The sequence below is a fragment of the Macaca fascicularis genome, chromosome 13, assembly GCF_037993035.2.
Source record: "Macaca fascicularis isolate 582-1 chromosome 13, T2T-MFA8v1.1".
In the NCBI taxonomy this organism is placed as follows: Eukaryota; Metazoa; Chordata; class Mammalia; order Primates; family Cercopithecidae; genus Macaca; species Macaca fascicularis.
This window is the reverse complement of record NC_088387.1, coordinates 80,113,870-80,126,044: the sequence shown is the minus strand read 5'-3', so window position 1 is coordinate 80,126,044 and position 12,175 is coordinate 80,113,870. Positions and strand designations below refer to the sequence as shown.

Genomic DNA, 12,175 nt, shown 5'->3' with positions numbered 1-12,175 from the left:
CAAATAGAAGATGTGAGTCACAGCTGGAGTTGGGCCTACCTCCCCGAGGACCCCACTGTGCTATCTCTGACAAAGAGATGGAGACAGAGTTGAGAGAAAGGCCTGCACACCTGTGTGTGTGTGTGCATTTCCCTGGCATCCCCACATTGTGGCCTCCCCATGTTGTGCTGCAAGTGTGGCTGAAGCCGTATGGACTGTTGATGGTCTGTTGATGGTCTGTGCTGAAGGTCTAGGAGACAGGGCCAGAGGGTCTAGCCAGCCCAACCCAGCTGTGCTCAGCAGGTCACTAAATTCCACAGCCCCTCTCCCCTCCCCACACCTGGGGCACCCTAGTCACACCCCTTCCCCCGGCCTACACTGGCCTTCTCTCTGCCTCCTGCCCCCAGCTCACTGTGTGGTCCAAGCCCTCTGCCACAAGAAGAGCCAGGGAGGGAGGGATGGGCCTGCGTGTTTACAGTCAAGCATAACTGAGCCTTTATTTTAAATAAATAAAACTTTTAGCTAGTTTTTATTTTCCCTTTCTTTCCAAAAGCAGTTTTGTCCCTCCTCCTCCTCCTCCTCCTCATCATGGCTGAGCCTTTATCTGTGGGGCCACCCAGGGAGGGGCTGTGGGAGGACGGAGGAACAGAGGCCAGACTGACCCTGATGCTTCACGTCTTCTCAGGCCGTGTGAAGTTCTCTCTCTCTGTCTCTCTCTCTCATCCTCACAGAGCCTCAAGGTTATTAAGAATTCAGGGATGTCCAGGCCTGAGGAATAGAGACTAAACAGGAAGCCCGGGCTTCATCGTCAGCATATTGTCCATCTGTTCCCCCCAATCACAGGGTTGCCCACCCCCCATATGAAATTGCCATCCATCTGTCTTCCTCTTTGGTCTGTCATCTCTCTGTCTCCCCTGTTGGACCCTCATCCATCTGCCCCTCCCATGGGACACCGTCTCTCAAGGTCTCTTTTGGGTTGTCATAAATCCGCCTTCCCCATGGGATGTTCCATCCGCCTGTTACCCCATCGACCTATCAGTCCATCCGATCCCCTTGATCACCCTTTTTTGTCCATCTGTCTCCTCCCATAGGACTTACTTTTGCCCATCTGTCTCCCCGAATGGGGCCAGCAGGCATGGAAGTCTCTGAGGCATGGAAACAGTTGGGATTCTCTTCTGGTTTTGATCCCAGCAACCACAATAGTAGCTACCATCAATCAAGTGTCTACGTGCCATACACTCTACATACATTATTCCCTTTTGCCCTCCAACAGCCCCGTATGTGCTTATTTCCCTGTTTTACCAGAAGGAAACAGAGGCTCAGAAGGGTTAAGTGTCTTGCCCAAGGTCACACAGCTCCTAATGGGAGACACAGGGTAAAAACCGGCTCTGCCAGTATGGAGTAGGGGTGAGGACACAGTCTTCTTACTCCACCCCCAGAATGTAAGACTCCCCTTCCCCTGGCCTCCCTGCACATTTAATTTACACTTTGCTGCTGGATGTTTTCAGACTGATGAAGTTTCCTCCCTGCCCTGGCTCTGCACAAAAAAAGTGAGGGAAGAAAAGCAGCCAGATGTGAGAGCATTTTGAAGGTCTTTTTGGGGGGATGGAGAGTGATGTTAAATAAACATCCAATGGTATTCTTTCTGCAAAACGATCCATTTTCATGGCACCCAGGAGTTCGTCCAAGGGTCTCTGGGTCACTGGGGAAAAGTATTCCGTGTGTTTTGGCTCCATATTCTTCCATTGGCCACAAAGAGCTAATTCTTCCAATTAATGAAATCAGCACCACTGATGGAGATGTACTGACAAATTATTTTCAAGATGAATATATTCACACCCATGGTGGGACTGATTAGCCTGAAGGATTTGGAGGTTACAGAATGAAGGTCCCCCTGCCCACCGAAGACACTGAGGTCATTCATGGTGGCCGGGATGTTGGCCACCATCTCAAGGGACGCCTCTCTCCGCTGGAGCCATGGAGACTGGACTGGGTTGTCTGTGTGGAAGGGCTGCCTATCAATGGACTTCTGTATGGCCTCAGCAGGTCCCCAGCACCCCCCACCCCCTACTGCCCCAGCCAAGTCCCCTTCAGGGCCTGGTCTGAAGGGCCTATTCAGCATTTAGGACTCCCTGATGGGAAGTGAAAGAGAGACAGACAGATGCTTCCGTGGAGCTGGGGAATAGCTAGAAGCCTGGAGACAGGAAGGGAAGCTTGAAGCCACCAGGGAGGAGCCCAGAGAGAAGAAAAAAGGCAGGCCAGAGGTCCTATAGGATAAGAAAGAGAAGAGGGGAGGAGGGGAGGCTGTCGGGGGAGGGGGGGGGGAAGAAAGAGGGTGGGGAGAACCAGAGAAGGGGGAGGAGGCCGGAAGGAGGCCTCCATGCCGAGGGAGAGATCCCAGTTGGGAGACAGACCAGAGCCAGAAAGCAGTGTGGGATTTTTTAAGCCACAGATTTAATTTCCTGATGATATTTTTTTTCAGGCTGATATTCACAGCATTTTTCATTCCCCAAGCAGATCTACCAGTCATGAAAAAGTGATCCAGAGTAAGCTGAGTGATGGGCCCAGTTTGAACCTGAACAGACCCATCAGGATAGCGCAAAGTCAAGGCAACATGTCCTTTCTTTTTCTAACCACTAGAGACTAAGGACAAATTTTGCTTCTGGCTGGTCTTGGAGGAGGGGAAAAGAACAGTTTCTAGGCAGCGCTGGTGAATAAGTGACAATGCAACTTCAAGGGCTAAAAGATCTCTGTTAATCATCTCTTTGGTTTCTGTTTTCCTGTGTGGGCCCTGACTGAATCAGTATTCTGAGCTTTGAGAGTTATAAGTTAGGAGCTAAAGAAACCAAAGCCCAACTTTCTCCAGGGCATCTTATACCACTACCACCAAGCCATTTTTCTAAAGCCTTATTTTCCTGCTTAAAAATCCATCTGTACAGCCCTATGCTTACCAAATAAAGTCTACACCCTTCAGCCAGAAAAGCAAGGCCCTCTAGAACCCAGCTGCTCCAAGTGTGGTCCAAGACCAGCTGCCTTGGCATCACCAGGGGCCACGCCATGGACCTGCTGAATCACCAGGCAACCCTTGTGCGGTGACAGCACGAGAAGCCCTGCTCCTTACCGCTTCTGACCCACTCCAGATAATCTCCTGCTGCTGCCATGGAGGAGGGCTACTTCCGCAGCAAACTGGAAGTGTAAAAGTCTTCAAATATACCTTTCGCTTATCCAGTTCCGAGTGCTGGTTCCTGACTTTCCTTTATCTTAAAGATGCTTCCCCTTGTACCCCCTTGAGGAAATCTCACCCACATTTAAGACTCAACTCAAATGCCATCTCTTCCAAGGATCTTTCCCTTCTTACTGTCCCCTTTCCTTGCCAGAGGTTAGAACTTCCAAGGCAGTTTGTTTGAATCTCCCTTGGAGTGCTTTCTACCTTCTGTCTTGCATTTTGATTACTCATGTACTTATCAAGGGGCAGCATTGTGTAGTGTTTTGCAGGGTTTCCTGGGTTCAAATCCTTGTCCCATGGCTTCCTAACAATAGCACCAAACAAGTGCTTAATCTCTTTGGACCTCAGTCTTCTCATCTGTAAAATGGGAGTAATAATGATACCTCCTCATAGAGTTGTTGCAAGGATTTTTAAAATATATTTATTGAATACCTATGTGCCAAGCAATGGAGATACAAATGTGACCAAAACCATATAGTTCTGTTCTCATAGTGGATTACAGTGCTTGTACAGTGTTTAAAACACAGCGAGTGCTCAATACATTTTAGCTATTATTATGCCTTATCACATTCACCATACCCTGGGCATTTGTGTAAGGCAGGGAGCATATCTACAAAGATACATAGGTGTTATAGCCCCAACATCTAACACAGAGCTTGGCATATAGTGTGCACTCAAAAAGTGATTGTCAACTGACTGAGATGACCCAAAGAACAATGTTCTTAATTGCACAGGAAATGAGAGCTGTCATCCCTAAAGCTCTGTGCTTACCCAACATAGCAGTCTTCCCAAGGTTGACTGTTTTGTGCCCCTTTTCCTAGAACCATAATTTGTTTAATCAATGATTGCTGTTATTTTTCTAATAATCGTTGGTTAAAAGTTCTGTTTCCTCAGTGTGGTTTCCATGCTGTCCTCTCATTGGTTTCTTTCTGTGTCCCACTCCCTGCTTCCCCTCTGAAAGCTCAATGTTATGTTTTGGGGTGGGTTTTTAGGGGAGCAAGTAAAATATTTCCACTGGACATAGTATTTATTTTATTTTTAACTTCTTTGTATAACTTAATCAATTGTCTCATTAACATTCTTTTGACTCCCCCAAAAAATGGTTTCTTAAAATTCTTATTCTGTGTTTTCATCTCCAGGGGAACACTTGGGCTGGGTTTTCTACCAAGAATGACACAATTCTTTCCATAGCTACATAGAGGTGGAATTTGAAAACCAAGAGAGTTGTATTGGTCCAGCTCTATTGCCTTAGTCCTATGCCCCAAAGAATTCCTCATACACACAAGACCCCAACTCTCCCACTGGCCACATTTCGCAATGCTGCCTCTATTAAAAATGTTCTCTTTCTGGTTAAATCCTAATGGAAAGTGAAATAAATACCATTTAAAAAGCTCTTTCAAGATGAGGGTCATTCCAGAGTCCAGTTGCCTTGAATTACAATGATCCTTGACATATCACTATTTCCTTCAGACTCAGTTATTGTATTTTTTTTTATTTCAATCAACAAACATTTTAAATTTCCTTTCGCATTTCCTTGTGGTGACCTGGTTTTGTTTATTTCTCCTTTCATTTTTTCAAGATGGGGTCTCACTCTGTCACCCAGACTGGAGTACAGTGGCGCAATCAGAGCTCACTGCAGCCTTGAATCCTGAGGTCAAGTGATCCTCCCACCTCAGCCACTCAAGTAGCTGGGATTGCAGGTGCAGACCACCATGCCTGCTTCTGGTTTGGTTTAGAAGCAATTCAAATATCATATGTCTCCTATAGTTCTGTCCCATCTACAATTTGCATGTCTCAATCTTCTTTTTTGTTATCCACAGGCAAAATATTATTCAGTGCAAGCTCCTTCCACCCTGATAGGAAAAGATTTTCCCCTGTATTGTCTCAGCTTTAAGAAAGGCAGAAAAAGACAAGTAAAGTCACTTGTTTGGGATTTCAAGGAACAGGGAAAAAATGGAACCTCTGGCAAATGGGAATGTGATCTACATGGGAAAATCTCTGAGAAGACACCTACTCTTCCATTGGTCTTTGTCTCTGAGGCTCCTGGAGCTGCAGCCTCATAGGAGTGGCTCCTTGTTGGAAACTGGGGCAAAAAAGTACAGCACTGGTAAGGACAGAGGACTCTGTCTGTGGAAAAGGGACAATCGGTGAACTTTCGAGCCCAGGGGCAGGGGCAAGGTTTCCAGTGTGAGCTAGACGTCTGGAAACTCAATCTCACCTAGAGTATCAGTTACCTCACAGACTCAAACCCTCTCCTGCATAAAGGGTGGCAGTAGCGGGGCGGGCCTCTGACATGAAACCCTCTGTTCACTTCTTAATTAACTCTAAGAAATGTGCATCAGAATTTCTTAGAAAGGGAAATTGTTCTGCCCGGTAGAAGGACAGAGGTGTCATCAAGATAGGAGTTTGAGTACGACAAAAATATCAAGAGCTTCCCATGTTTGCCTTGGCCCAGAGAATTAGACATTAGTGGGGTCCCTGTTTAGATCATGGAACCATTGCTCCCTGCCAAATTTCTGCTCAGGGCTTGTTTTCCAAAGAGAATCATAAGAGTTACCTTTGCCCTGCCTACTGTTTTGATATCAAATGTCCTTGGTACTCGAGCATGAAAATATGAGGAACTCTCAGATCCTGATTCTACACACTTTGGCAACTCCAGATAAGCACCTGAATTACAGAATCCTATTTAACATCTGGGTGTGAATTCTCTCCCCATTCACTCTGAGCCTGCCACCAGACTAGCCCTCTCTAAGCCTTCATTCACGTATTCTCCATCAGCATTTAGTATAAACCTATCAGTATGCTTGACACTACACTAGGGACTTGAGGTACAAACAGGCCCAAGACGTGATCTGTGCCCTCAAGGGTTTATTTTCTAGCAGGGAATACAAATGTATGGATTAATAATAGCAGCTACTGTTTCTTAAGCCCTTATGAAATGCTTTTTCTTTTAGTGACAACATCTCACTATGATACCCAAGCTGGAGAGCAATGACCATACAAAGGCGTGATCATAGTTCACTATACCCTCAAACTGCTTGGCTCAAGCAACCCTCCTGTGTCAGCCTCTTGAGTAGCTGGGACTACAGGCACACACCACTGCACCCTGCATATGATATGCTTTTGATAAACATTGAGCTAAATAGTTGTAGTAGACAGCCTCTAAAATAGCCCACAATGATCTTCTCCTGAAATTCACATGCTTGTGTAGTGCCCTTCCACACTGACTAGGGCTGGTATAAATAATAGGATCTATGGAAATAATAGTACATGACTTCTGAGACCAGGACATAAATGACAATGCAGCTTCCACCTTGCTCTCTCTTGGATCATTCACTCTAGGGGACTCCAGATGCCATGTGGTGAAGATACTCAGGAAGCTCTATCCTGTGGGAAGGTCCACATGGAGAGGAACTGAGGCTGCCCACCAACAGCCAGCGAGGAATTGGAACCTTCTGCCCATAGCCATGTGACTGAGTCATCTTGGAAACAGTACCTCCAGCCACAGACAAGCCTTCAGATAACTGTAGTCCCATCTAACATCACGATTGCATCCTCATGAGGCAGAACCACCCAGCTAAGCTGCTCCCAAATTCCTGACCCACAGACAGAAAACAGTGTTTATTATTGGTTTAAGCCACTAGATTTTAGGGTAATTTGCCATGCAGCAATAAGTAACTAATACAGAGCTTTGTGTTCATTTTCTGTTGACTCTTCAGGCCAGTCTTAGTGGGTATTTATTATTATCCCAACTTTACAAATGAGGACACTGAGATTTAGAAAGGTTATAGCAAGAGGCAAAGTCACAGCTAAATAGCTAAGTCTTCTGAACTTCAAACTCTGTGTCTTTAGCCTCTATGTAATAAAATGATTTTGGCGCAAACGCAGAAGTCTATACAGGGAACCAAAGGTCACAGTGGGAGTAGTGAACTCTACCTGGGAAGTCTGGAACTGGAGGGGAGGAGGAGGCAGGGAAGACTTGTTAGAGGATATCAGACTTGCAATGAAAAGGAAGGATGAGCAGATGTTCACCAGGTGGGCAGCAAGGAAAGGGATTCCAGATGAAGCAGCATGAGCAGGGGGATGGAGGCACCAAACAGCCTGTGTTCAGAACCTCTGAAGTTTCCAGACCTGGAAGAACTGAGGCCTTGTGGCTTGTACATAAGGGGATACTCTTGGTTCTTGCCCAAGGTCTATTCTTGCAGTCACAGGACAGAACCCTGTGCCCCCCAAATAATTAGCACATTTCCTACAAACTACTGTCCCAATCTCTTCTCTTGATTAACTTAAATCCTCATTCCCCATTTCTTTCCTAGGTCAGTTTTTTTTTTTTTTGTTTTTGTTTTTGTTTTTTTTTTTTGAGATGGAGTCTCACTCTGTTGCCAGGCTAGAGTACAATGGCGTGATTCAGCTCACTGCAACCTCCGCCTCCTGGGTTCAAGCGATTCTTCTGCCTTAGTCTCTCAAATAGCTGGGACTACAGGCACGTGCCACCACACCCAGCTAATTTTTGTATTTTTAGTAGAGACAGGGTTTCACCATGTTGGCCAGGTTGGTCTCGATCTCTTGACCTTGTGATCCGCCCACCTTGGCCTCCCAAAGTGCTGGAATTACAGGGATGAGCCACCGTGCCTGGCCAGTCAGTCTCTTTTAAAGACCCAGCTCCCTGGCATCCCCATCATGCATACCACTGTTCTTCTTGGCAGGCAACTCTTGCTCCTTACAAAAATGTGGTTATGATGCTTATATTTGAATTCATAACATCTCTTTTCTACTGCAAAATACCATGTAAACTTTACTTTCTTCTTTAGCAGGATCGCAAGAATGGCAAATTAGGGAGATTCATGGGACCAAGTGTATTGGATTATAGAAAGGTGCCTTTAACTTTTATTAGGTTGGTGTAAAAGTAATTGCGGTTTTTGTCATTACTTTCTTCAAAAATAAACAATTACTTTTGCACCAACCTAATACCTTTTCTCATAGCAGCCTTCTGGATCCTTGGTGGATTATAAATTAGAGACGCACAGTACAAGGAATTAGTAGCTGGTTTAATAACAGTATCCACACCCCAAAAATATTGACCATGGGTTTATGTCAAGATCTAGAGGACAATCTATATTGGCATGACCAACGGTTCTGAGCTCAGCCCTCTCCCAGGCAACATCTTTTAAACCAATAACTTGAATGAAGATATAGAAAGTAGGTTTATCAAATTACCTAATGGTTAAAACAGGTAGGTAGCAACCCCATGAGATGGCAGAACTAAAACTGTCTCCCAAAAGGCTAACATGAGTCAAGTCTTACCAAGACATCTTTACCTGACATGTAAAGTCCTTCACTTGAGTTCCAAAAGTAACTGCACAGATACACAATGAAGATTTCTGACTCGGGGTAACTGTAAAAGGGAAGAACATTAAAGAGTTTTAGCTCTAGTTGAATAGAAGCGAAGACACAGCCTGCGCTAGGGGAGAGGAGGAGGGACAGTTGGATTCTGAAGGTTTACTGCTGAGATTCGACAGCCTCACCACCAACCCCAGGCTGTATTTAGTAACTCGCACTCTACTCCATTAAATGTGTTTGGGTTTCCAGCCCCCTCCCCGTGGCCCTCACCCCAGACTGAGCCAGGAGCCCTTAGAAGGTAATGAGAACACTGAGAGCTTGGAGTCTGGGAAGAGCTTGGAAACGAGAGCGCTCAGAGCCTCTCCCTGCGCGGCCCTATCCCTGCTGATAAGGCTGCGAGCAAAGCTGGCTGACAAGTGATTGGAAACAGGAGTTCCCAAACCCTTTAACTCTTTCCTACCCTGCTCGTGTGCTGGAGTCTCCATCTCCCTTGGCTTCCCCCTCTCTGTATCAGGGCTCTCTTCTCCCTCTACCAGGCTTTCCATCTACTCCACCTTTTGTCCTGATGAGTACCGAATGCTGTCCTTCTGCCTGAAAAGCAGTCACTTTCACCACCAAAGATGCAGGCTGCCCAGACAAGTCAACCAGGGAGTCTCCCTCTGGTCCAGACCCTACCAAGCTCACTTAAACAACCACACCTGTGCTTGTCCAGCGCTGCTGTTCAGCAAGCAGCAGGAACCTACCAGGGGAATGTTGGTCCTGTTTGGTGTTTGGGGTTTCTGGGAGCGGAGACCCCAAGGCAAGTCACAGAAACCTAAGCCCAGAGCCATTCTCAGCTGCCCCTGCTGGCTGGGGAACCCTATCAAAGGACTTCAGGGGTCACCCTCTTAAGCCAGACCTGACTTTGCTAGGGGATCCTAAAGGCCTTCCATTCACTTAGGTATTGCCTGCTTCGTGGACAGACCTCTTACAGGCATGGATGACGAGGGGTCTGTCTGTGACAGTGGCCAGCATGACTGAAGCTAAGAGGTAAGCTTCCCTCCTTACCCTGGGGATGGGCATTAAGGAAAAGCCAGGCTTAAGAGCCACAGTAATTAAGTGTAAAAGAAGCTTCCTTCAGTGGAATGGAATTCAGATAAACTGCCATTATCATGCAAAGCAGCTTTGCACCTAAAAGCCCTTACTCAAACAGGCAGTTTAATTAAATCCCTAATCTCCTCTCGCCTATTTGACCCCTTTTCTCCTCCTCTTATCCCCTTACCACCCCCACCCCCTGCCTCAACCACACCCTTACCTTCAAGATTCCATTTAAAATACCCCACCTGTAAGTGTGCAAAATCTACCCAAAAAAGGTAGGTCTGGGGTCCTCTTTAGAGTTTGGTTGCTGTGTCTTAGAGGTTAGCTCCCTGAGGCTCAGACAGCTCTGACTTGGGTGCTGGATGCTGGCAGCAAGAGTGAGCATGATGGTGGTGATTCCCACAATGGCCATGGTCAAATGAAGTGAGGGGAGTCAGCATCACACTCCCACCCACTGATTCCAGCTCAGCCCCAGGAGGCTGATGCCCATTTATAACCCACCCCGTGCCATGAAAAGTCTGCAGTCTCCCTCTCCACAGTAAGTGTGAGGCAGCCCTAACAGGCTTGGATGTTAGGACCCTGCTGTTAAACCAGAAGCAACAGGGATGGAGAAATTGACCTGTCTGTAGGCATCTCATTTCTGAGGCTGCACTGGTGGCTGCTCTGAAGCCTAGGAGGGATGCTAAACCTGGTAGTGAGATTTGCAGGGAAAAGCCTGCAGCTATGATCTGGAGTAGACTACCTGCTGTCGGTAGGGGGAGAGGTTAAGAAAAGGAAGACTGGAATGGGGTGGGAGGGTGACGAGGCTGAAGTGCACTGATAAAGAAAAACCTAATAGTACCTTCTGACATCTGCAAAGTGCTTTATAAGTTTGTGCCTTCGTTCAGGAAAAGAAAGAAAGAAAATCATATATAGAATATGCCAGGCACCATGGCCTGCTTCTCTCAATTTGAACCTTGTAAAGTAAATCTCCCTCCCTCCCCACTCCACACTCAGGAGAAAAAAACTGTGATGCAAGGAGGTGAAGTGACTTTCCCAGTGGCACACAGCTCATGGCTGGCAGAGTGAGGATTCAAACACTGGCCTGCCTTCCTGAAAATCGACGCTCTTTCTGCTAAACCACAGATCACCCACAAGGATTACAATGTTGGAGCGGGGATTAACCACCCAAGAATACTCATGGCATCGTGGGCCAAACTCCATCTCTTCTCCCTCATGCAGCAAGAAAGTTTCCATCTCAAAACAAGCCATTTCCTCTGAGCAGCGGCCTCGGCAAGGATGAGAAAATCAGCCCTCAGCCCTGTGGATGCAGGCCAAGGGAGCTGGGCTTGTGGAGGGCTTCTTGGGGTTCAAACCCAGGAGAATAAAGAGTCCCAGAGGAAACTTTTCTTTGCAGGAAAGAAGTGTCCGGGGCCGTGGTGGGGGAGGGGGCATCTGTAAGTCATATAACAAACACCAGACCTCTCCATTTTATACCTCATTCCTTTGGTGGGGGCAAGCAGTAGAGCCATCTCTATTTGGGAAACAGTGAAACTCAAATCACCGTGAACCCTGCACTTTCTCTGTTAATTGTGTGAACTTCACTGTGCCTGGAGAATGCATGGACCTGCATTAGACGAAGTTATATTTCTGGAATATTACATATGTATCTGTGCAATATATCAATTATATGGAATATATATAGAATATATTACATATAATAATATATACGAATAACATATATTCCTATATATTATATATAATATCCTAATATATATTATAATGTGTATTATCTTCTATTTCCTTGTATTGTGGGTTTTCTTTGCAAAGAGTAGATACCCTTTCGGGAGGTTCCAATAAATCTTATGAATAAATGACTGAAGCTGGCAGTGTTTGAGGCGGCACAATACCCAGCCCCTGAGGGAGCTCCTAAGGCTTTTGATTCTCCGGCCCTGTCAATTTGTGGCCACCTCGCTCCAAGCCAGGTATTTCCAAAGGTCATCGACTTGGAATAACAGGTGCTACTGTTTTGACTTCAGCAAGACAGCCTGGGACCAAAGACTCCTCCATAGCTTCAGGGCTGATATGGGTGGGTTAAGAAAGTTGGATTTTGGATGAGAGGTCATCCAAAATAAGGTCCTTTGTCCCTCTTACAGCAAAGAAAACTGAGAAGAATTTTAAAAGGCTGCCTTGGTCTCCAGAATCCCTCTGGAAGCAGATGGCATGTCAACAGGTTCCAGGGCAGGCTCCAGAGGCCCCAGACCTGGGAGCCTTATTGGAATGTAATTAACCTAAGTGCTGGCTGTTAGGATGAAAAGGCAGGAATGCAATTATGGAAGGAGCATGAGGTGAGCTTTCATTGATTAACCTGTCCTGTCTGATTCCATTCCCTACTGAGGTGATTTTGGGGGCCCTCTGAGGGTTGCCCTGTGCCCTCGGGGTTATGAGAAAGGAAAACAATCACTGCAGAAAGTGAATACCTAAAACAGAGTTCAGGAGGCCTGTGTGGACCTCCAAAATTGCCTGGAAAATGCACTTGTGCAAAATGCAAAGTGTACACTTTCGAGGAAGAGG

General features: G+C 46.3%; 1 non-coding gene across 3 annotated transcripts in view; it reads right to left on the bottom strand.

The window, feature by feature from the left end:
- LOC123568394 (uncharacterized) overlaps positions 1–12,175 on the bottom strand; it is a 76,406-nt gene that overhangs the window by 24,559 nt on the left and 39,672 nt on the right. For all 3 annotated transcript variants that reach the window (XR_012422456.1, XR_012422455.1, XR_012422457.1), the window contains exon 3: positions 8,524–8,600. This is a non-coding gene — a transcript (uncharacterized protein). The remainder of the gene's footprint in view (positions 1–8,523; positions 8,601–12,175) is intronic.